Source organism: Oenanthe melanoleuca, chromosome 1, assembly GCF_029582105.1.
Source record: "Oenanthe melanoleuca isolate GR-GAL-2019-014 chromosome 1, OMel1.0, whole genome shotgun sequence".
In the NCBI taxonomy this organism is placed as follows: Eukaryota; Metazoa; Chordata; class Aves; order Passeriformes; family Muscicapidae; genus Oenanthe; species Oenanthe melanoleuca.
This window is the reverse complement of record NC_079333.1, coordinates 58,745,475-58,771,969: the sequence shown is the minus strand read 5'-3', so window position 1 is coordinate 58,771,969 and position 26,495 is coordinate 58,745,475.

Sequence of the window (26,495 nt, the reverse complement as noted above, 5' to 3'; positions counted from 1 at the left end):
CCATTCCTATACTCTTTGCTAGACATCTAAGTTTGTTCATTATTAGATAGACAGGATGTTTTGACATGGCTTCCTACAGTGATTCTATCTCCATCACATCTTCTTTATCATGAAAGCATGCCATAACTGTGAGCACAAATATTTGAGTTCTGTCTTAATGAAAGAAAGGTAGTGGATGAATTTGAGCAGTAGATAGACCTATTATCTATCCTTTTCCAAAGTCATTCCCTGGCTTTGTGCTCACTTCCTATGTATTAAATTTCCAGGCAAGGGCAATCCAAAGAAGTCAGAGCTAGGGAATGAAACCAATTGTCTACAAGGTCAATATGATGCATTGCTGGGAAGGGTAAACATAACCCAGCTGATGCTCCCTGACCTTATGACTGTGGATTTGTTTCCAGCCCTAATTCCATCCTAGGATAATTGGAGCTCTTCTAAGTAATGACCCCAAGATCAGGTTTGCATCTACAGGTTGAAATATTGTATTGCACATATTTCTTCCTTATTAGGACAGACAAGAATAAACACAAGCCTAGCAATAGTCACATTGTTTAACCTGGCACTGAGAGGCACTTGGATGTGAGTGCAGCATAAGAAACTATACACTGTGGTGAAGAATTTCAGAATAAAAAAAGGGACGAGGTGCAGACAGAGTAAGTGTCCTCCAGAGGTCATAACAGGTGTAAAAACAAGAAATAAATCCTTGACTTTCCAGTACAATGCTTTTATCATAAAAGGATCCTCACAAGAGGGAAGACCTCTCTGGTTAACGCTGCAGGCTCTATTCCCAGCTGTGCCATATTCTCGTGACAGCAGCCATCAACCGTTACAAAGCAACTTAAGACCCTTTTATTACAGCATTAAGCCAACCTTTCATAGACATAAAGCTGAATCAAGATCTGGATTGCCAGTCTACCTCTGTTTAATAGCTCCACAGAGCAAATTTATGAACGCTACTATCTTAACACCTGCTTTGTTTGTATAGTTGTGTTATAGCCCTGTCCCTAAGATTTAAAATGTTCTGTACCACTGAGGAGAACTGATGCTCTATGTTTAGTGCAAATACAGAACTGTAACCTCTCAGATTTTTTTCCTGTGTATTTTCCCATGTATCAGAAGTACAAAGGCAATCTAGTCATCAAGACAAAACTTTAGACTTCTGAATTCTATCTATCTCTGTTTTTAATCTCCATTTTTGTACGCAGGAATAATTCTTCTCCATCTCTCACAAGAGTTACAAGTAAAATGTTATTCTTAAAGTAGATGAAAATCTGCAAATGAAATTCACTGTATGGGCTGACAATCTTGCCAGTGCCTATCCTTTTGATTCACTCTACAATTTGTCAACACATGAAGAATATTTTTTGCTGAGCTGTGGTACCCTAGTCATAATGGAACAAGTGTTCCACAGTCATGGCTACAGCCAGATTGCTCAGTACAGGTTTAGCACTGTATAGACCTTTCCATGATATTCTATACAGGTGTTTTGGGGACATTATACTGAGGTTCAGATATCAGTTATCTGGATGTCTGCATCTAAGTTAGACACCCTACTCTTTTCTTACTGATCAATGAAATGGAATGGGCTCTTTTAGGACACAATCCTTATGATACTTTTAATCATGTCTAAGTTAGAATGAGAAGAATCAGTGATCCTGAGTGGTTTCTTGTGAAAGAACAAAAATAAACTATTTTGATATTGACATTTGCACTGGCAATGTACATATTTCTCAGAGGAATTCTACATTTCACTATGTGTATTTAACGGACCACAGTCCTCCAGTAGCAAGCTGAATGCTTAAGTTTTCAAGTTCTCACTATTCTTTGCTTTCTGCTCTACTGTACATCCTTTTCAGTACTTTCTAATATAGATCCTCATTTCTATCTTCCAGTAGAGAAATTGAGACTAGTGACAAAATATTTCCTCTCTTAAGGTGAATTAGAGTACACCAGTTTGGTCAAGGAGTTGCCTGGTAGAAGCACACAAGAAAATGTGAAGTGACATACAGATCAACAGCTTTTGAAGCTGGATCTATGCATAAGGCTGTGATACTCCTGGTGCTGGATAAAATATTCCATCCCAAAAGCACTGATGTAATATCAACTCTTTTTCTAATCATTTGAACACATAACTATTGCCTCAGCTCAAAACTTTTTATGGGCTCATTTCTAGGAGGAAAAGATTGTTCTGTGGCAATGTATGAGAATATCGAGGAAAAAATATCATTTTTCTAGAGCTCTGTGCAGATGTCATTTCAGAACTACAGGTCAGCATAAAATCTCCTCTATCTATTTATAAAACTGCGACTATCACTCACCACTGTGAACATCACTGTAAACTTCAGATATAAATGGCCAAAACTCCTCAGCAATAACTAATACCTTCTGCAGTTCTGATTGTCTCTATAGCTTTTAAAGTTTAAAAACTCTCAGAGGCTGTGATTTTTAAGTCCCACGTTGAACAGGACAAGAGGCAGAGCTCACATCCTTATTTCTACTGCCCCTTCATTCAAAAATTGGTTGTCTAGGCAATGTCACCACTGTTATTTCAAGTTTATTGTGAAAGAATTCATTATGTCAACTGACACCATTTCTATCTAATTTTTAAAAGTATATTTGTTTGCAGACATTATGGATTTTAGTGCTGTTGAAATGCCCTTGTAATTTTGGATAATCCAGATCTTCTTACTTGACCTGTAAAGTCTTTAATTAGACATTAGTTGGTCATTGGTTATGATTCATTTACTCTGTCTTTAGCTCTGTAGACCACTTACCACCTATCCTCCCTCTATAAGGTATAACATCCTAGACTAAAATAGATACCAAGTGGGATGAATTGCCCTCTGCCATGCTAATTCTGGTTAAACTTCATGGATTTCCTCTTGGATTACAGAAACTGTTTATCTCTTGCCTTAACTGATATCACATGACTGAAAAGACTGGGAGACTAAGGGGAATCTGCCACGACCTCTTTCTGAATGTTATTTGTTTTGTGCCATGACTGTACACTACATAATCCAAAATACTCAAAGTGGAAAGAGAGCTTCCCCGCGAGCCCTGCTGGGATGCAGAGTAGGGGAGGTTCTAAAGTTGAAATAAGGAGACAAAAAAACTTCTCTTCTTCCAAATGACAGATGGCAAAGGCACTGACTCAGAAGTGCCCAGTATTGCTATTCTGAGTACTAGGGTTATTTGAACAATTTTATACTTACACATTATTCACTATGATTTCTCCTTGCATTATATTTTACAATATATTTAATAAATTATAGGTATATTATATTATGGATATAGATATTCCTCCATATAGATATTTGCAAGAAATGTCACAAATAGTTGTCAACAAACTGCTCTCACCTTTAAGATCTGTGATGGCTTGCATGACCAGAGTGCTGTAATGGAAGGATATGAGATTGTTAGGAAGGATGGGCCAGGAGAATGAAGTAGAATAACTTGGAGTTACTGGAGGGCAGTAATTTGGACACAGCCAGAAATGTCTCCTTGCAGCACAGGCTGTCTTGAGCTGCCTTAGGCAGGGTATTGACAGCAGGTGGAGGGAGGTGATTCTTCCCCTTTATTCAGCACTGGTAAGGCCACACCTGAAATAGAATGTCCTCTTATGGACTTCCCAGAACAAGAGGAGAATGGACATACTGGATGCAGTCCAGTGAAGGGCAGCAAAAAAAGATTAAGGGTCTGGAGCATTTATCCTACGAGGAAAAGACAGAGAGATGGGAATGTGTAGTCTAGAGGAGGGAAGGCTCTTTGGGGAGATCTCAGTTCACATAAATAACCACAAGGGGAGTGTGAGAAGGATGGAACACTCTTCTCAGCAGAGGCAATGGTCACAGGAAGTTCACTCTGAACATCAAGAAATACTTTTTCTCTGTGAGGCTGATGACTTCTGGCAGAAATTGTCTGGGAAGGTTGCTGGGTCTCCAAACCTTGTAGTATTCCAAAATCACATGAACTTGGTTCTGGTCCACTGCTTGAGCAGAAGTGCTGATCTAGAGGACATCTAGAGGTCCCTTCCAATCTCAGCTACTCTATGAGCTCATGAATGAATCTTCTGGAACTTTCCATGAATGGATGTTTCATTTCCTGTGGTATTTCACTGTAGTTGTAGATCAGTGTGCTTTTTTCTTTATACATTGCTAAATATTTCATGAAAATATAATTAATATTACATGACAATTTCAGAGAGATTTCTCATGAGTCTTTTAGGAAACATCTTATGAGCATTGCTATGACATTCCATGAGCACACTTATGCTTGAAGAAAAAATATATCATCAAAAATTTCATGAGTCTTCTGAGAATACTATCTAAGATATTTCAGAAATAGTTATGTTAAATACTTATTGACTGTTTTCTAAGCAAGCGGTTTTTTGGGTTGTTTTGGTTTTGTGTTGTTTTTTTTATATGCTATCTATTTCTGAAAACAAATAAAGCAGCAATGGACAAACATTTTCATCTTCTCAGGTATTTTTAGATGGTAGTTTAAATACAAAAAAGTGACAGTGTAAATTCATCATTGTCATAACCATACATACTGTGAGAAGGTGTCTATACACGTCTGAAAATTCAACTTGCATCCAGGTTTGGAGTTTCCTAGGGAGAGTGGGAGAATGTCTCTTTTGTGTATTTTCTTTTCCACACCTATTATTTGTTTTGTTATAACTACATGCCACATAAATCACTGCACATGTATTTCAGGTTTTCTCTATATGGACACTTTATAGTAACTTGTGGTGTGATGCACCTTAGAAAAATGTAGCTCTTGGTTGTGAAGTAATTTTCACACTGTCTGATTTGAGGTGAATATGAGATAAAATATGTAATATTTACCCAGAGTGATAGGCTGCCTGAGTTACCTTTCAGCAATAGACAGAAAGGAGACAGCTACAACTGTTTTCATGTAAAGCAATCTTCAACACATGTCATTTGTCCTTGGCACTTTTATAATGTCTTCAGCTCTGCTGAATCAGCTCTGTATTCTTGCTCTTCTAAGCCTGCAGAAACTCCATTCCAGAGATACCTTACTCATGTCCTTTAAAACTCCTAGGAGAAAAAAAAAAAAACAAAAAACAATTGTTTTTGCTTCCCCTAACTACCTAGTCTCAGTGGCTGGAAAACGAATAACACATTTATCTCCGAGTACAAGACCAGTTACAATTTCAGACCCATGGTGATGAAAAAGTAACAAGAAGTTATTATGCCCTACACATTTTATTTTGCATCAAAGATGGTAAATATCACCCGAAGTTTTGGTGTAAAATATTCAGCACTTCTTCCTTCCCAGTATTAGAACAGTGTAGAAACAATAAGTTCCATCTTACTTATATCACATTCTGGAACTCTGCTGCCATGAGCCATTTATGTACTATCTGAAATTGCTCAAAAATGCATACAAGTTCTGTGCACTGCTTTTAGGAAGTGCTTGGAAGTACACACTTGGTTGGTTCATGACAAATGTTTGTTTGGTTGACAGGAGTCACTCCCTGCCAGTCAACCTGAGTTGCTGTAGGAACCCCCAAGCTAACAAAGAAACTTAATTATACTTTTACAAACTGTAGTGGGATTGTGAAGATCAGGTAAGCATTCAGCCCAGAAATCAGTGATTCATAATTTCCTTGAGTTGTGTTGATGTTCACAAGAGTGAGAGAAGAAATCAGCTCCTGATTTCCCCTCCTCTTCACCTTGTGATAAAGCAATTGTCTTCTGTGAGGTGTTCCCTCACTCGTTTGTTCCCTGGGATGAACAACTCAAGTGACCTCAACCACTCCTTGCACAACTTTCACTTAAGGCCTTTCACATTCTTCATTTCCTCCTTTGGATTCTTTCTAGTGGTTTACTATCTTATATTGTTGTGCCCAAAACTGAAAAGAGTACTGGAGATAAGGCTGCACCAGCTCAGAGTAAAGCAGGACTCCCTTAACTACCTGTAAATACTGTAAATACTGTGCTTCATGCACATTTCCCCTTATACTCTGTGAATCGTCCTCCTTGCAGTTTATGCCCAGTGTCTCTTGTCCTTACACCATTCAGTACTGTGAAGAGTCTAGATACATTCTCTTGGAACCTTTCTCATAAGTTTTGGGGGAAAGTTATTAGGTCACACTGAAACTTTTAATGTCTGGACTCAACAAGACCACTTTTTTAGTCTCCCCTCACAGGGAACACACTCCAAAATATTAGAAACTATAGCTGAATATTTAAGCTCAAGTTTAAAAAATCTAGAAAAAAAATTCTAACCAAAACTGAGATTAGCTGTGCTTAGGGATCATTTTAAGTCTTGTGCAATCCTCAAGGTATAATTAATAGATTTTTTTCAATTAGTGCTCAGAACCATTGCTGTTTAAAATATTCTCTATCAGTTGCTCTTAGTATCTCTGTAAATCTTTATATATGCCTTGGTATCTCTTCATCTATTTGCAATTATAAGTTGTGAAGTGTTCCTCCAAAAGAGTTGATCTGTAGCAGCAATACTAACTGTACTTGTACCAGATAAAAATTCCAGATACAATGCTGTGATTAAATGTTATGGTAAGATATTGTATAAACACCTGTGAAATGTGTGTCAGAAATTCTGTAATTTTCTATAATTTTATCCATAGCATCAACTATATGTTGAAGAAAATGTAATCGGATAATGTTTTCTTTTTACAGTAATAAATTTAATTATGTTAATAGCAAGTTGTTATTTACATATGGTAAGAGAGAAGTTTTCAAACAATAATAAAAAGGGGACAGTATACAAAATTATAAAGATAAATAAATGTTTTGGAAGAAGTTAAATCTGTCTCCAGGCAGACAATAAAAAATTCCCAAAGCTTATATGTTTCAGAAATAATCTGTTTGGTCCTGTCTATGTTTCAAGTATAGAATTTGAAGCAAAAAACTTGAGCCTGCTCCTACTTCTGCATGAAATTATAATACCCAACCATCTTACAGTACTTCAAAAATTTTCTGAAATTCATCATATTTCACAGAAAGATACCTGATGCCCATATCATCACCTCCTGAATTGCTTCAAACTTTTGTCAGATAGTGCACATCACTAATACAATATCTTACTCATCACAAATTTGTCTTGTAAATTGCTGTGCCTCTATCAGCAAATAAAACAAATCAGAAACCGTTCTTAATGTCAGCTATCCCTGCGTGTCATGAGTTCATACAGCTAAAACATTTTGCCTCACCTAACTACAGATCTGCATCTTAAACCAAGGGAAGGTTCCTTGGCCACTTCTCCCTCCTAGAACCTTCCTGTCACCTTCTGCCAGGGCACTGCTTTGCCTGCATTGCAATTTTCCCACAGGACATGTACAGTCACTGTATGCCAGTACTAACATGGATGCCCTACAACTGTTTTCTCTTACTTTTAGGAAAGTCCTAGGTAGGGGTAAGTGTTTGTTCTCCCATTATTTTCCTCAATTAAAAAAAAAAAATATATATTTTGGTCCTCAACACAAGACTTCTCTCAAGGAAAGAAACTAATGTCAGTTTTCCTTAACATGAACAGACAACATAAATAAATGAGGTTTGTATATCATACTAGATTTTTTTCCTCATTGCTAGATCTTCCAAATATCTCTCCTTTTTTTCTGAATCACTATGATCCTAATTCTATTGATAATAAAAATTTTTTACTCTAATAAGCAAAGAAATCCAGTGGACTAAAAAAACCTCCCCTAGAAGGTTAGGCAGAGGCACAAGAAATAGTAGTATATTTTAATACTGTAGGGGTGTGGATCTATGCCAATGGTAAAAGAAGCATGCAAACATATGCTCCAAATCTGGCTGTCATACAGTATTGAAACTTGTACAAAGTCCATATAACCTGAAAAATAAAGAAGTCACACTAAATCTGCCATTGACTCATGCACGATACAAGCAAGCGATGACTGGAGGACTGCCAAGCCTGGGCATGGTGGCAGAGCATCTGTGCAAACATTAGGCAATCCCAGCACTGCAAAGTACATTTTATAGAGTTTAGGTTACACATTATCTTGCTCTAACAATTGCATGATACAACACTGATTGTTTAAAAAGGAATTAATTAGGCTCACTGAAAAGTAAACCACACCCAATCAAGATTATACAAGCATTTGTGAAAGTGCTTGGAAATAGAACTCAATCAGATGCCCCTTATTATCACCTGTCAGAGAACAAATCATTAAGCAACAGGCAGAAGAGCAAACTACAGTTTGGAGTCACTTCCACCGAAATCATGAAATGTTTTCTGGAGAAAGATGATAATAATATGGAATTATTATAACTGTGACATGACTGAAGATAGTTAATGGACTACTCCTATCCCATGTTATGAATTTAGTTCAGGAATAATATTTGTTACCTTTTTTCATTACATCTGTTTTTTATTGTTCTGAATATAGATATAAAAACAGGAGCTTCCAGACTCTTTACTTTCCAAATTGGCATGAAGCTGTGTTGGGGGAGATTTAGGTTGGAGAGAAGAAAAGGGTTCTTCACCCAGAGGTTGGCTGAGCACTGAAACAGGCTCCCCAAGGAAGTGGTCATGACACTAAGTCTGCCAGAGTTTAAGAAATGTTTGAACAATGCCCTCAGGCACATGGTGAGATTCCTGAGGTGGTCATTTGCAGGGCCAGGATTTGGACTTCAATTACTCTGGTGGGTCCTTTCCAGCTCGGGATATTCTATGACTCTGTGATTTAAATTAATAATTTCTCACTTCCAACCTTTCTGCTTATTACATTCTTCACATTTTTTTAAAATCTTCACCTTGTCAAGTTCATTTTTCCTATCTCTATGCCCAATTTGTGATGTACTCACTATAAAAAATGCTGATAAATACATTTTATGGAGAATTAAACTTTTAACAATGAGAGCATTTCATGATTTATGTTTTAATTGCCTTTTATCCTGATATATTCAAGCAACTACAGGTCCTACATATCATGACTGCACTATCTTGGCCAACATCTACTTTCTGAAATTGTGCCTCGTATTAATTGTTCAAAGCATCAAGAATGTTCAAGATAATTGGTAGGAGCATAAAAATTCTAGGCAGTATGCAGGGGAGAGAAGGGAGGCAATCACCCAGCTTTTCCTTACAGAGAATATTATGCTGCCAGAATAACTGCAGCTTTCCAGTATTGCCAATTCCTGTGAAGGTGAGCATTGCATTAAATTCACTGGTAGTACATGCTCCATGTTAACACAGAGGCCGGGGTGTTTCATGCACAGAGAGACAACTGCTATGACATGATGATGACTGTTCAAATTTAGAAACTGGGAAGGCATTTAATTAAGATTTACAAGGACAGATATTGTGAGTTAAATATCAGATGATGGCTGGAAGCACTGTAAAACATGTCTACAACAATTCTAATTGCCAAATAACTAAGCCTTGCCTTCATGTAAAGCACAAAGAATTTTGCAGCTTTGATCACAGTTCTTGATGCCCTTAACCATGGATATTTACAAAATTCAGGCATCTGGATCTGAAGACCTCTAACAGACTTCACACAACCTTAGTTAGGCTTTTGATCTGGGACATTGAGAACAAAGTACTAATGCCCTGAGAAACAAATAAGATTAGCTCACTTTGATTTATGTGCCAAAAGATTTTAAATGCCACTTGTTCATAAATGACAGAAACTTTAATATGAAGTAAGGCTGAACAAAGCTCTTTGCTTCTTGTTCATGATATGAGCCTAAGAAAGCAAGTTTTGCATTGCAATCACTATCTTATTACCTACTATACCTATTAAGATATTAATCACAATTTTAAAATCACTGTTGTTTGCAAAATTTTAGTGAAAATATATTTGGCTTTCTAACTTATGTAAGTAACTGAAGTGGCAGAAGAAAGTGTCACTCCACCTCACACCTACAACTGAACTGTAAACTACAGCTTAACTTAATATTGTCAAGTACAATGGAGTGCATCTATGTACCTGGGAAACCCAGTCCACGTCTTCTAGAAGAAACAGATTTGAAAATTAAAAGTTGTGTAGTTCTACACCTTTTAACTACATGAAAGCTCAGCTTAAATGACAGTGAAGGGTCTGGAAAACATATGAGAAGCAGCTGAAGTCTCTTGGTCTATTCAGCCTGGAGGAGAGGAGAATGGAAGGAAACCTCATTGCAGTCTGCAACTTCCTTGTGAGGAGAAGAGGAGGGGCAGGCACTGAACTCTTCACTCTTGTGACCAGCGACAGGACGAGGGGGAATGGCCTGGACCTGAGTCAGGGGAGGTGTAGGTTGGATATTAGAAAAAGATTCTTCATCCAGAGGGTGGTTGGGCACTGGAACAGGCTCCTCAGTAAAGTGGTCACAGCACCAAACCTGGCAGAGCTTAAGAGGTGTTTGGACAATGCTCTTGGGCACATGGCCTGGCTCTTGGGAATGGTCCTGTGAAGGGTCAGGAGTTGGACTCGATGATCCTTATGGGTTCCAATGCAGCACATTCTGTGATTCTATGACTGACATACCTTCTCAAGGATGAACAAAGCTGGGTGTCTTGATGTACCTTCTATTATCTTGGTGAAAATTATATGAGCTTATAAATAAACTCATTTGTCTTGTAAGGCACAAAAAAAAAAAGGACATAAAAACTCCAAGAATTGTTGTACACATATTTTGTGTGAATTTTTGATGGTCATTTATAATAACTAGGTGGAAAATTAGACGCACCCTGATGCACCGAATTTTCTTTATTTACATTTTTTCTAATTGGACTGAGTCTGTATCCATTTTAGCCCAGTCTCTCTGTCCTCACAGTCATTAATCATTTCCAACATGTCAACATAATACCATGCTAGCCCACAGACTCCTTGGGAAGATGCAATTATGTTTTTCCAGGCTGGAAAAAATGCAGTAGATAAAGTGGAATGAGGCAGATAAGTTACAAGGTATCATATATTTCTTGTCTAATATAATGTCATAAATTCTCTTGAGAGGTATTGAGTATAATGCTTTCATGCACACAAAAAAACTCCACATTTCTAGCCATGTTGTTTGTATTACTATAGCCTTGAGTAAATAGGTCTGATTTCCTCTATACTGGAAAGTTTCTTGTTCTGCCTGAGTTCTACTGCCCTGAAAAGTCATTTCAACAAATGGCAGAGCTTGATCACCACATGGTGCAGCACCACAACTCCCTACTAGAATTCTATTGATTTTCTTGTCACCATATGGACTTTGTGACATATCAGCCAGAGATCATGCTGTCGATAAATTGGGGTTATGACTTTTAGACCTGTACTTTGGGCAAGTGCCATGAACATGCAGTGACCCATGACATATTTGCTCCTCTGTAACTGAGTTAACAGAAATGAGAAGATGAAGTGTTCTTGTTCTGTTGTTACTGGCTTGTGTGCTGCTGCCAAGACATGAAAGACCTGCTGGCAGAATTTCCTTGTTGCATACCTTTTGTCATAGTATTTTAACTATTTAAAATAGGAACTGTGGTGCCTACTTTTCAACACTAAAATGTATGTTGAAGATTAAGGATTTGGTCTAATTTACTTATAAATACCAATATTTTAAAAATAAAATGAAACATATACTACATTTTTATTCTTGGTGTTTTCCAGTGAAAGATAAAGAAAATAGTAGGTGGCTGGTTTAATTTTTTTTAATCTGTATATTCCTCTTCTTGTTCCCAGTGTTTACTACAGGCCAGAATTAAAAATATTTCCAGCTTGTTCCTAATTAATTCTACTGCATGATGACGTTCATCAATTGAGTGACTTTGCACTTCTGAAAGCCAAATATCTGCTTACCTCTAAGTAATGAACAACGAAAAATGTAAGTAAAATTCATGTAATGCTAAAAAGTAAGAAGAATATTGTGGAATGTGTCTTCAAAATCTAACATTTGTTTTTCATACTGTTATAATCAAATTCATTTCACTTCCTAGAAAAATGTTTTTCAGATTTAGAAATTCTAATTACAATTTAAAAAAAAATTTAAATATGTTTATCTCATTTTATCTCCACATCATCATTGGTTTGGTGCAAAAATACCTAGCAATCTGAAGTCTGTTACCATTCTTCAATCTTGTGCTCTTTCAGAGCACAGTGGTGGCTTTTCCTAAAGGGTGATACAGAGTTTCCAGCAATGATTGCAGCTGATCCAACAGTCCTGATCATCATTTTCTGACAAGATCATTCACTATACTTCAGAGTACTGTGTGCCTAATAGTATAGCAAGTTCAATTAAAAAAACAAACAAACAAACAAACAAAACTTGAAGATCTGTCATTACAACAAGAAATCATACCACATTTTCTATTTAATCTAAGCATTCTGAAAATACCCTTCAAAGTTTGAGAATATTTCAAAGTATTTTTCACCTCATGGCTTTGTGACTTCCTGCAGTGAGCAAATTTGGCACAAACAGCAAGACATCATGAATCCAGATGATTATGTTTTCTGTTGCTATATAAATTTTATTAAATATTATGCAGTTTAGTAATTTTCAAGGAATAGTTATTTTGAAAAGTTGGAAAGAATAATCACAAGCTCATGAACTGTGAAGCTCATGTATGCATTGAAATAAATCACCTTAATTTGGCCCTGAGTTTTAAAACTGTCAAATAAATCCTCAGAACATGATAATAACAAAACAGCAGAAGCATGACAATTTACCATGATTGAGCCTTTTACACAGCAATAAATGAGTCAACCAAAAATAGTTGAAATTCGACATGCTTTCTGAAACGTCATGAAAGATTTAATTTCAACAGTAATTCTTTCACTGAAGGGAAAGACAGGAGTTAATATCAATTTGGTCCAAGCAGACACCTATTCAGTGCAAATTAGTTAAGAGGGTTAAGCCAGCCAGTGCCATCTGTAGAGTCGGAAGCCAGGATTTTGTTACTGAAAAAGAAGAGGCCAAGGCTGACAGACACTGATTGCCTTTGCATCATTTAGAAGTTAACCCTTTCTAAAGCTCTTTGCTCATGGAAAAGGCAACTGTAGCAATCCAGAGATTGCAATAAGAATTAGGAAGGACTGAATGATGGGCAATTTGTGATCATGCCTTAAACCTCCCTGAAGAGAAGCGTAATAATGAACATTTAATTTAAAGAGAAACAGACGTGCCACCAATCAGGAAACAGAAGCTTGTAACTGTCAGCTGGTGGTATACTCATGTCCATGGATTCACTTAAAGAAAATAAGATCTCACTGAAACTAAAGGATTCATTTTTGAGCAAGACTCATTTTAAATTAAATCGATTTATTGTGCTTACATTTTAGGCTACTTAAATTAGATTTTGACAATTCTCTCATTCATACAAACACTACATTACAACCTGATCCTGCATACACCTTTTTTGGTTCCAGATGTTGAGCTGTTTGGCCATGTTTTGTCTATGTATTGAGTAAATGAATTCTTTCCATTTTGCCCAGCTGCTCTGTGAGGAAGAGGAATGCCTCTAACAAATCCAACAAATATCATTTGGAAAACATGACTGCAGTACCTGCTTCCAAATTTCTGCCTCCAGTTGGCACTTATAATAATTTGAATATCTTTCAGCACCTGGACTGTTAATTGACATGATCAGGAGCAAGAGCCAGAAACACACTTTCTGGATACCTGGAGTGAGATGTACCCTACCTATCAAAAGATATCTCTGTCTAAACCTCTTCATTCTCTTTCCAGGCAATGAAGAGAAACAGTCACTTTTAGGGTATGACTCATCTAACTTAATGCATCTGTATTAGGATAAGATTCTGTATCACCTAGGATTTTTGCTTGTATGATGAAAGCTTTATGCATGTACTAGGAGCTCCCATCTTGAATAAGCTGACCACCACAGTAACTGTCTTACAAACATGCAAATTTGAGGTTCAGACACCTCCTGAAGAGACTAATCTGCTGTATGCAGTCACCAAATCTACCAAAATATCTACCATATCTACCAAAATATAACATATCACTGAATTCAGCATGTATTTCATGTATGCATATCATTAATTCAGTATGTTCATTTGTTCCATTTTCATTCTAAATTGTGAAACAAGCAATTCCAGTTCCTAACTTTTATGAGAGGCAAGTGATGGCATCTGAGAACTAGATTCTATTAGCTTTATCTAAAAAGGCTACAATACAATTGCTTACCCAGGCCACAAAAAGTTTAAAATAAATATCAAGGCCCAATTCTGTCAATGTCTTCCACTGAAATGTAGCCATTGAGACCAGCCAACAACAAAAAGTTCATAATACCAGATACAGACTCAAGAAAGGCCATGTTTACATACTTTTGTCATGCTCCATGACAGCAAACTTTTGATCTCCACTTCTAAAGGTCATTGGTCCATTTTAAACCAGAGACACAGCATAAAACATGCAAAAGCTGAGGCAGTGATGATGCTCTGTCCTCTTACTTCCCAGACAAACATATTACTCTTTACTGTTTAAGTCTGAGTATTTTCAAATTAAAATTTCAATGAAGGAGATTTAACTAATTTATTATGGTCAAAAGGATGAAAAATACTTATAAAATAGACATGCGGTTACCCTAATATCAGGTGGGCATTCAAATCACCCTTGCAGAAAAGACTTTAATTTTCAAGCAACATGGAGACTGCAGACACATACATTCTGCCATCTTTCAGGTTGTCTGGTCAGAGCTATGTTATATCTTCCCTGTGCTCAGGGCTTGGCAAAAATCACTCCTTTTCTACATCAGATTTATATAAACCACTTCCAGAGCAAAAGGGCTGAGAGACCTGTGGAGGGAGTTTGCATTTTCTTCCACAGCTCTCAAATCATCCTCATACATTGGCATTTGAACATAAAGCAGTTTCTCTGTGGGTTTGCAGAATGAAACAAATGGCTACTATGTGGCAGGATTTGGGCAAGGAAAGCAGCTGTCTAAAGCAGTTATTAATTCCATACCTTTCTCTCTTACATGACGATTGTACAGTCTTGGAAATAATACAATGATTGGAGGAGGGCTAAATTTACTGCTTACCCAATCCTCTTTGAACCCTCTGTCTGGGTGCATGCCAGACTTTGAATTGTTATTATAAAATGCACTGAGGTTAAAAAAAGAATAATTTCTCTTAGCAGCTCTGGTTGATGACCAGGCCAAAGAAATGGGAAATAGATAGCAAAATTCATCTTTCTCTGTAGTGCTCTGCAGTCTCCTTGTATCAGTGTTCCTGAAACACAGAGGCTCTTTAATTTCAGAAATATGAATGTTCCTGAATTAGGTTTTGCATGGAGCATGTAAAATTCAAGCCAAACAGTTTGTTTTGCTCATTGCTTTTGTTAAAACAGACTCTTACAGGATTCCAGAGGTTAATAAATACATTAACATGCAAGGATTGGAAGCTAATGGTAAATAAAACCTTGACAAAATGAGCTTAGGAAGTAAGAGCATTAAAAATCAATGGTTCCTTCAAAAGAGACTAATGGAACCACTTAAATTACTCTGCCATTACAAGGTTTCTTATCTTAACCAATAAAGGACTGAATAAGCAAATTAGATTATTAACACAGAAGCCAACACATATCTGTAACTATAATAAGATTTTTTTTCTGTAGTTATAGTGGGAGAGAATATAATCAATTAGACATAGAAGAATACAGTTGAATGAGTTTTTTAAAACTTCATAGAGAATCCTAAAATCACCATTTGTATTCACACAAGGAAAAAGGGAGCTAAATATTAGATCTTGTTGATGTGAAAATTATGCAGATTTTGGATTTTTTGAGCACCATACTTAGTTTTAAAAAAATAAAATTATTTAATAAAGCAAAATTACAAAAATATTGACTGCTGTGTTTCTATCTTTGCCAGTATCCTTTTCTCAGTTTCTTTTCTTTAGCATGTGTTAGAGTATAAATACTTACTCTTCATTACAAAAAAAAAAAAAAACAACATGATTCTAACTCTTTTGGTGTGCAATTAATTTATAAATCTTAGGCAGACAAGACAAGATTTCAAAGATGTTGTAATATGGCCCACATATATAACTCATCCAACCATGGTCTGCAACTACAATAGATACTTCTTTTCCATGCATGTCTAGAAATGCATTGAAGCCATAACTTCACCACTGTTCACCAATAATAATGATTCCCACATTTAAGCCATATTTATTAATTACTGGGATATTTCTCAAAATTAATCAAACTAAACAATCTCTCCAATCATTACAGTATTCCTATTGCATTCCTCACTGTCTATGCTGAACTTTCATTTTGATTTTCCAAGATAAATTAATCTCCTGTGCTGCAAATCAGAAGTAGAATTGCTAAAGTGAAGGACATGCCTATGCAATGTCTCCCTTTCTTGCTTGCTTTACACGTGCGTTTTTTAGTATGAGTGACAAAGGACAAACTGAAAACAAAAAAACCCTGATTTCCTGGGGGGAAAAAAGAGCAGCACAGTGCAAAGTACATGTATTATTTCTTTTCTCTCTGACTCTATCCTATATACTGCTTATTAGCAAAAATAGAGCTCTAGCACCTATGAAAGTCACAAGGCTACTATTGCTTCAGCAAGTGGCTGAATTATTAATTAATTAACTGCCCCACTGAAAAATGTGAAGGATGGTGAGAGGCCTAGAACTCCCTTGCTGGTCAACAAGCAAAATGTTGTAAAAAGCTTGCAATCAGTCAAGCAGCTAAGTACTCTGTGAAAGGGAAGGATTGCTAGCTAGGAAAGGTGCTGATCTGATGTGGCATCATTAAACTGTAAAAGCAGGAGAAGCCAGCTGTCCAGACTGTTCTTTGTTGTATAACTACTGACAACCCAGGCAAAATATATTTGCAATTGTGTGTACCTGGTACCGTGATGTTCAAAACAAAAGAAAAAGTGGGAAAAAAAAAAAAAAAAACAAAAAACAAAAACTATCTCATCTCTTTTGAATTGATTTCTGAATATTTTTTTGTACAGACTGAAAAACCACTGTACTCAGCTTTCATTAAATGCAAAAGCTACAAGCCTTAGCTATCAAGCAAGTGCAAAACTTTGTTATGTATGAACCGGTTGTAATAGCCATGAAAAATAAACATCTGGCCTCTCAAGAGCATTATTATGCACAACTTTCAAATCATATTCATGCACAACAAAGTGTATGTGAGAGACCTACACCCAAAAGACAGCATTAAAAAATACCATTTTTAGTAAAACTGAAACTTATTATAATCCCTGAGTCTGGATTTTATAAATATATTTTAAGGAAACCATTTTTCATATAGTGTGCTTAAAGGAAAAATCTGCATTTAGGCATGATGATTTAGGTACTCAAATATACACTTAGGCCCATTAGTTTGATAGCTGAGAGCTAGCTTATAGCAAACACAAACAAATCATGATACTTGGATCAGAACCACCAGAGGGTGATTGCTACTTTAAAAGTGACAGTGATAAAGTGCAGTAGAAGAATATTAAGGAATGTAATGCAGCTTTCTTTAAAAATGCACACCATTTCACCATATTTCACAATATAACACAAGCTCAGCTATTGTTACTGAAAATCATTTTTCCATTTGCCTTGTCTGTTTTGATTTGAGGGTGTTCTTCTGCAATTTTGTACGTTATCCTGGTGGAAAATTTATTTAGGAGGAGAATTAAAAAAGAGTCAAGAGAATTCAGCTAAAGCTTCAGTTATATTTGTAGCATATGCACTATCCTTTCTTGTATGCCTCAGACAAGAATACATAGAATTTTTTTTTTTTTTCCAAAGAAGAAAACAAAAAATAAATGCAAAGGGTACACTATAGAAAAATATATCCATTAGGAATGGATACAAGAATGTCAGATGTATAAATTCATATGGAGGAAAGCAGTTTAAATACATATATTTAAAACCAAAAAAATCTGTTAGATAGCTGCCTGGATACCTACAATTATCTGAAAATAGACAGCTGAAGACAGATGTTAAAGATTAAAAACAAAATTAATAGCTTCAACTTTCTATAAGAAAGTTATGAGACAGAGAAGTTTTAATTTTTAGATTAATCTTAATAAAATCAGTGGTAGCACCCTTTGCCAGGATTCAATAGCTTTTTGTCCCAAAGGAGACAATGGAACACCTGATGTGAAATCTTATAAATTCAAATGTTAAGATAGCTTTAGGTTTCATTATCTGATAACAGATCATATCTCATCTTTTTACCTGCAAACCTAGTCCTATATTTTACATGCAGATTCCAGTGATGGAAGCTGAGCCTCACATACTGAGCTTAAGATGTAGCTCCAGAGGCACACATTGTCCTTGGACCAGGAACTCAGGTTCTATCCATAACTGTGAGGATCCTGGGGTCATTCACAGACTTCATCATCCCCTCCCAGGCACCTCCAGAGCTGTTAGTCTGTGCCCCAGAAGCCCCACAGCAGCTCAGCTCTCCAGCACTGTCGCTGGCCCTGATCTATACCACAGCTCTCTCTCTTGACCACCCTCCTTTAACTTCAGACTGGAGCCCTGGGTGCATTCTAGACCTGGTGCACACTGCTGTCATTCCAGTGGCTGTCAAAGCATCCTTCTGTCCCCACCTGTGCTCTGCCCACCACACTCAATCCCTGAAGGATGGCACACCTTCAGTGGAGCATCTCACTTATGAGGAAAGGCTGAGAGGGCTGGGGTTGTTCATTATCAACAATATCCTCATACTTAATCCAAAACACAGCATCAGCCAAAAGGAAAAAAATAACTCCATCTCAGCTGAAATCAGGACAGTATCTCACAATTATGAATACATGCCAAAGACCTAGACAAAAGTAAATATGTTTTGTAGAAATGCAAAAACATTTCAAAAGAAGATTCTGAACCACTTACCTTTGTACCAAATTATTATCTGATTTTTATAAACTTTATGATACCTGATCTTCTGTTTATACTCTGTTTAAACAAAACAAAAAATATATTGTCATAATACCATAAGGGAAGCCTTGTCATTGAATCCTTGATAGAAAGGGAATAACATAAAGTAGCCAACATATACCTAATTTAACCCAAGACCAGATTACAGCCTACAGGTCATTGGCTGTAAAAACAAACTGTGGAAATAAACACACTAACACAGCCACACTTACACAGATATATGTCAGAGTGGTGAGTATGCACAGATATACATACAGATATATATGTATGCAAGTAGTCTGCCTTTACTGCAACTGTCTAATATGGGAAAAAATCAATTACTCAGGTACACTGACCATAAATACCAAACAAGCCAAGATTCCAAATACAAGTGTCATAAAAAAATTAGTCTTCATTAAAATTATATTCAGCCTGGTAACTCAGGCACAAGAATTCTGTGAGCTGAGAATTTCTTTATCAGAAGGAAAAAAATTCTAATGTTTTAAAGAAAAGAAAGTAATTGTAAACAGTTGTGAAATTGAAAAACAAAGAAGTCTTCATAAAAAGTTCTAGAAAAAACTCATTGAAAATTTCCATTTTCAGTATCAAAAATAGATATGAAAAAACATATATCATGTGATACACTAACTAAAATGAAATAAATGAAAAATACAGATTCCAAGACAAAACACTCAGTGTTAGCAAAATAAGAACAAAAAGTTAAAATTGTTTGGCCTTTTCCTTTCTTGAAATGGACATGTGCCAAATGAAAGATCCGGTTCCAATGAAGGTTCAGTTTCCAGTAAAAAGAGTGTTTCTTTAAATATTTTCAATAATTTTTTCATTATACAATTCCAATACTGCCTGGTACCTACTCAAAGGTGGAAGAATTGTTTTTGTCTGTAGGTATAGCATATGGTCATCCAATCTGTCCTGCAAGACCTCTTTGGGAGGGACTTGGGGATTAGATTTAAAACTCTTAATCAACAACAATGTAAGTTGTGTAAGACTTGATCTGATTACATTGGGGCACAGCAATCAATGTGTCTATCATGACTTTGCTACAAAAAAAAAAAAAAATGTTAAAGCTACAGGGGCAACGGTGAGCCCATGTACTTGTTGTTCTCAGTCATCTAGGGATAGAGTGTAATACTTCTGACAATTAGATAGCAACAGTTCAAAAAGTGCATTGAAAATTACATAAATATAGTCCCATCAGTCGTCACCACAGAACGAGATGCAGCCCCTCTGGTAAAAAAAATATATGCATATATATAAACATTATTTATTGTTTTTACTTTCCTACTAATCTTACCAAAAAGAATCTTCATGCATCCAGCCTAAAGGGGCGCATAATGTGAAGTTAGCAATAATAGATAAACTTAAGAGGAATCACTCATGCATATCTATTTATAAATGAAACTTCTGTGAGAACTTGCTTGCTTTTACCTTGTGACTTCTATTTTTTTCCCCAGTGATCTAAATGCTTTCCAAACTCTGCCATTGAACTTCGTTAAAATAAAGCCCACAGTGCACAGCCTAGCTCTCATCTTAGCACAATAAAGATGTAAAATTTATTATGTATGCATAGGACAATCTAAATAAATCATGACTTAAATGTCTGCAACCTCCAAGTTAAATAGCCTAATTTACTTGGAAACAATGTGCACAACTGAAACATAAACTATAAAAATTCGGAATTGGGAATATAGAAAATAATTTTTGTTTATTTGGGTAAATTTTCTTGCTCTTAAATCAAAGGTAATTAGATAAAACTTCACCCTCCGGCCTTTCATATCTAAAATTACTTCATATTTCTCTGATTCTTTTTCTAAGTAAAACTTATTTTCCCATTCATTTTCCTTAGTTGAAATTCATCACAAAACAAATGCACTTCCTAAAAACCTTCATATTTTCTTCTCATATCTCAAGACTTACCAGTAATTCGATCAAATTTTAGTATACACGGTTTCTTATTTTCCATCCATCTAGAACCAAGTGTAAAGGGTCCAATGAAATACTTATTTGTGTTGTGTATCTTTTCATTATAGACCCAGTTAAATCACATTCATTAACTTCAAAATGTCTTGCAGCAGATCCTCAGTGATTCATGAGATATATAGTTTCTCATTTTCAAACATAATTTCTTTTTCTTAATCTTTTCCTTCAGCTACCTTTCCACGTTAGCTTCTCGTGCTGTCCTTGTTTTAGGCGGGTCACAGATAACTTTTGCACAGTAGCCATGAGGGGTGGGTTTGCAGCCATGTGGGCATGTCCAGGTTGTTATTCTCCATCACCTCACGACACCTCTAGGGTGGGGAAGTAAGGGATTTCTCTGTCTGAGAAGGAGATGAGCGTGGCTTGCAGTCGGGGGGAAAAGCACAGACATGTGCATCTGCCATTGTCCATTACCTCAGCTTGGTTCTGCATGTAAACCATTCTCTCTTTTCTATGCTGTTGTTATCAGCACTGTTGCTGCTGCTGTTCAGCTTCTTATCTCACTGCTTTTTCCATTAAATCATAATCTCTGTCTTTTGTGTGTCCCACCAGAGCAGGGAGGGGAACAGTTTGTGGTTTTCTTTTTTAGTGGAATTACTAAATTGAGGAAGACCATTCCTAAACCACGACATCAACCTCTACCACAAATAATAAAATTGATGTTTTCTCCCATCCATTGTCATCCCCATCATTTTCTTCCCAGCACTTTCCTCCTGCTTGTATTTCAAACTGTTTAGATGTGCCATACCTTGCAGCTAATCCTCCTAATGCTATCTATCACTGTCCTCATCTGCCCTCTGAAAACTGCTGTCCTTCCTGGAACACAATGAACAGAAGATGCAGCATCCTGAAAGGACTGCAGACGCAGCAGCCATGCACAAAAAAAAAGGAGCTGACAAGCGTCTGAGTGTAGTCATAACCAAGTTATGGAGTGAGTTACACTCATATTTGAAAAGACATTGAGATTTCTACCCAGGAAATACATGATCTGGGCTATAGCATTGGGCATGAAAAAATAAGAGCATGCTCCCTTACAAATCAGGGATGCTGGGTCTGAAAGGTAAAAATGGTACTTCATATTTGCAAGTAAGGCAAACCACGATAACACCTAATATGAATGCCAAGATTTACTGCAAAGTTTTTCATAGTCAGCATAAAAAATAAGAATGAGAGTCTTCCACAAATCAGGGAAAGACAGCATAAATTATGCAGGGTTGTATGAAATCTAAGTTTCATACCAACACTACTAAGTGTTTTTCTTTCTCAGTAGAAAAATTAAAATATTATGCATATTAAATTCAGCATATGCCTCAGTAAGATTTCATGGTAATTTTATACATTTCAATTATACTGAAAGCATGAAATCCCCATTGTGAAAATAAAAAGTTAAAAACATTATCTAAGCACTGACAATGCATATTTAAGCAATGAAACAAAAATTAAATCCAAGCAAAGTATTGTGCTTCTGGATACAGACATGAAAAGACAGGTTTATTATTGCACTGCATCACTTTTCATTTGTGCCCTAAAAAGCTTTTTCTCCTTTACTATTTCCAGTTAATGGCACTGTTATATCTCAAGCCCACTAAAAGGGAGGGGAAAAAAGATTAGCTGGCTTATAGTTAAATCATGCTACACTGATCCTATCATGAGCTTAGTTCTGTGCTTTGAAAGTACAAAAAGAAAAGAAAATTTTGGCTGCTGTGGAAATGGTGAACCTTGGATTAATGCCAACCCTGGTTTTGATCAGTAACACTGTACTTCCTTGTCAATAGACTGCCCAAAATACTGACATAGAGGGATCACCTCAGAGTAGAACCATTCTTTGCATGCAGAGCATTTTGCATGGCAGAGGAGGCATTGCTGGATCATCTCTGAGGTATTCACCATATCCATTGAAAGTGCAGTTATTTTGGTTTTGCCAAATGGCTGGATTTTTCTCCCTAAAGTACACGGTATAAACCATATCCAGAGTGCATGATATTAATACAAGCACCAGTTTGCACTATCTTGTTGTCCCTTAATACATTTGGAGAGCTATGCAAGGGCCAGTCCATAGACTTGTGCAAAAAAATGACTGGTAACAGAGAGAAGAAAAAGAAAATAATGAAATTGAAGTGTAATAGTTTGAAGACACCCTAACTTCTGTGACACAGACATATTTAACTAGTTCTAGAGCTTCCACTTCTGAGATTAGCATCCTAAGGTTCCTAGAAAGTAGTGACATTGATTACACTTAAGGAGACAGGAGAGTGCAGTTATCAGAGCTCACCACCTGCCTTATCTATGTGCCTGATTTTCTTCAATGAATTGACTAAAAGGGAATATCATCAAGTCTTGTGCCACAAGACAGGTGGCACGACTGACATGACAGTCGGGGAGAACTCTTCTGTCACATCATGTAGATACAGCCTTTGAAACCTGGGAAAGACAGCTCAGACCAAATAAGTAGGTTATCTTGTGCAGGAAGCTGAGTCCTTCTACAGTAAATCAGACCTCTCTAGGTGGCTACCTCTGTTCTTCTGTGAAAAAAACAAGATTGATATGAATAGGAACAAAATATAATATACAAGGAACAAAAAAGATGGGCGTGTTATTCTAAGTATAGACATGGTTTGAAAAGATTGTAAAATCAGCATCCTCTACATTTTACTCATTAGCTTAGGTTATTGGCACAAGTACTGTAAGACCAACTTCCTTGTGGAAGAGGATAGCCATAACCACAGGCTCAAGGGGAGAGATGGCACTGTGCCTTCAAAACTGGGCTGCTGTGCAGCTAAAGAAGCAAGGAAGGAGTGAAGAGCGAGGCGCAGGTGGCTCTGATCTTGATGGATTAGAGCTAATACCACCTTCTGGTTCTTAATATACAATTTATATACAAGCTGTGACTTGTCACATGGTATTTACAGTTCAGAACTGCAATTTGTTTTGTTCTGTTCATTCCTGAGAAGAGCTTTGGGTATGTAATTACAGTTCTGTTTCATAGTTGCAAACATGCTCCTTTTTTACTGTTAAACTGTTGAAAAAGTTTACATTTAACATACAAAGGACAAATTCCTCTTCTCAACCATTTTTGGAGAAGTAACATTTCTTTTTTTCAGCTAAACTGTTTCATGTTGCTGTACAATTAGTTATACCAAAATTTAAATAAACAGTCTCAACCAAGATTTCTTATTTTAGAAACCAAAAATACTATCAGGTGACTTTATTTATAAATTAACCATCCAACTATTTACACAAGTGGCCTGTAAAACTACAAATATTAGAAATAAACATACCCTAGAAGCTCTCCTTTTGCTAAATATTTATGAAACAACTAAAATATTTTAAACAAACTATTTTCCAGCAAAAATTATTTCCATGGATTCTCCAAAACCACTCTAAATGATCTGTAAAAAGCTACTTTTTCAAAGGAATGTTCCTAGAATTTTCCACATCAGTTCAAAAGAGAAACTTTCTTCATAAACAAAAAAAGGGCACTAAAAAAAAGGACAGGAAGAAGGAAGTTTCTCTTCATTATGTTTTAGAAAACTGTGATATATGTTATTCATTTCTGAGATCCTGTTGAAATAATGTCATTGCCTGGCCATTGAGCCTCCATTGCTCAGGAAAATTGGCTTTCTAACTAAATAGTTTGAAAAGCAGCAATTAACAAGTGCTTTATTATAACACACTAAAAAGTTTTCATCAAGTATTGCACACCAAATATTTTCAAATATTCAGTTCTACTACTTTTTAAAATAAATCACATTAACTTCTTCAACTAATCAGAGGTTTCTAAACTGCATTCTAGACACTGCAACTGGGTCTATGAGTCAATAGTGGGCCAGGAGGATATATTCTTTTTAAAGCTCCACATGTCTTTGTCTAAGATAACATGGGAGTTTTGTTTCAGTTAGGCAAAATACTGCCTTCACTAAAACAAAATAGCTATAATTAAATACGCTGCTATTTATGTGCATCCTGTATATAAGCATTTTTTTCACTTTTAATAAAGGTTGCAATCAACTTAGGTATAACAGATTGTGTAGCATGATAAGTTTTCTGTTGGACGTGTCTGTCCGTGCATGGGAGAATACTCCCTGCATTTCACTGAAATGCACTTTTGATGGCAATTCTGTGGTTTAGGGTGTGTAAGCAAGGCACAGACAACACACATCTGATACCATCACTGAGGAGAAAAGATCCCAACAGCTTGGACCTTGCTGCTAATCTCTGTGTGAGCGTATCAAGAAATGGCCAGGGCACAGGCAGGCTGAGCATACACTGCAGCCATCCATCCACACTGCTCAGCTGCTTGCTCTTCTGCTCTCAGGAGGGTGGGTCCTGGCCACAGCACCCATCCTTTTCCCAGACAACGTCAGGCACAGCTCAGGGACAGACAAAGACAAGAACTACTCCATTTTAGCTTGGTTTAGGGGCAGCCACCCCACTTTGGTGTGACATTGGCTGTGTGGTTACGACAATGTGTTGTGCCTTTTAAATGCATTTGGCCTCACAACTGGATGCAGAGGCCCTGAACACATTTATTTACTAGTACAGGCATTGCATTCCTCTCTCCCCTCAGCCTCTCAGCAAATACAGGAATCAGAATTTGCTCATCTGTTGCAGACTACTTTGCTTGTCAAAGAAGTCGTGCCTGGTCTGTTTCTGTACCACATCTTCCATGGATGAGTGGTTTTCAATCACTGTTAGGCAGAAATTGTATCTCTGAACACAGCTGTGCTATGTGCAGCCACCTGACAACAAGTTTCAGCAGCATTAAAGTATTACTAGCCTAGGATCCACAGAAAATGTCTGTCTCCTGCTGCTGAGATGGAGTAATTGGCCCATCAGGGGTTGTCTGCCTTCAGGGAGATTCAGCTGATACAGCTTGATTGTTTCCATTCTCCCCTCTGCCTGCCTATTTACTCCTAGCACTTTATCCAAATTCTCCCTCTTTCTCATCTCTGTTTCCCATCTCAGCATCTGATCCTGAAGTTGTTTCTACTTCAGAGTTGTTTCAGGCAAGCTCTCAACAAAAGAAATAAAAGAGTTAGATTTCTCTCATCTCTGCACCAGAAGAATAGAGGCTGAAGGACCAGATCCAGACATTTCAAAATTTCAAACATGTGTTTTGAGCCTAGCAGAAGACTTCAAAAGGGAACAGAAAAGTTTTCCCTTTTTTTTTTGTGTCAGTTTCTTTATCCACAAAATAATTTTTAAAAAAGCATGGGTTTATATTAATTATGAACTCTTATCTTTATAAAGAATATCTCAACTGGTGTTAGCACTTGGAAGCTTCCCAAAGCTTATTGGATTACTTATTTACAAAACTTAGACTAATTTGTATCTACAAGGAGAAATACATTAGAGCAAAAATCATCACTAAGTCTTTTCAGCAGCTGCCTGTAGAATAAAGACATGAGGTGTGGAGAATGAGTTATTTAAAATGCCTACAACCCATAAATATAATTCTTGATGAATCATGTTCAGAATTCTTCAGATTTCATTCCTTGCAAGTGTTAATTTTAGCTTTCTGTCTTATTTTTGTACACAAGGTATTGTGGAAAATAAAAAACAAACCAAAACAACCAGAATTCTTATATACAAACACATAAATTTTAGCATTGAGAATTCTTTTTCTCTCCAAACATGGTAACAAATATAGTCAGACTCTTACTGTACTTTCATTTCTATAACA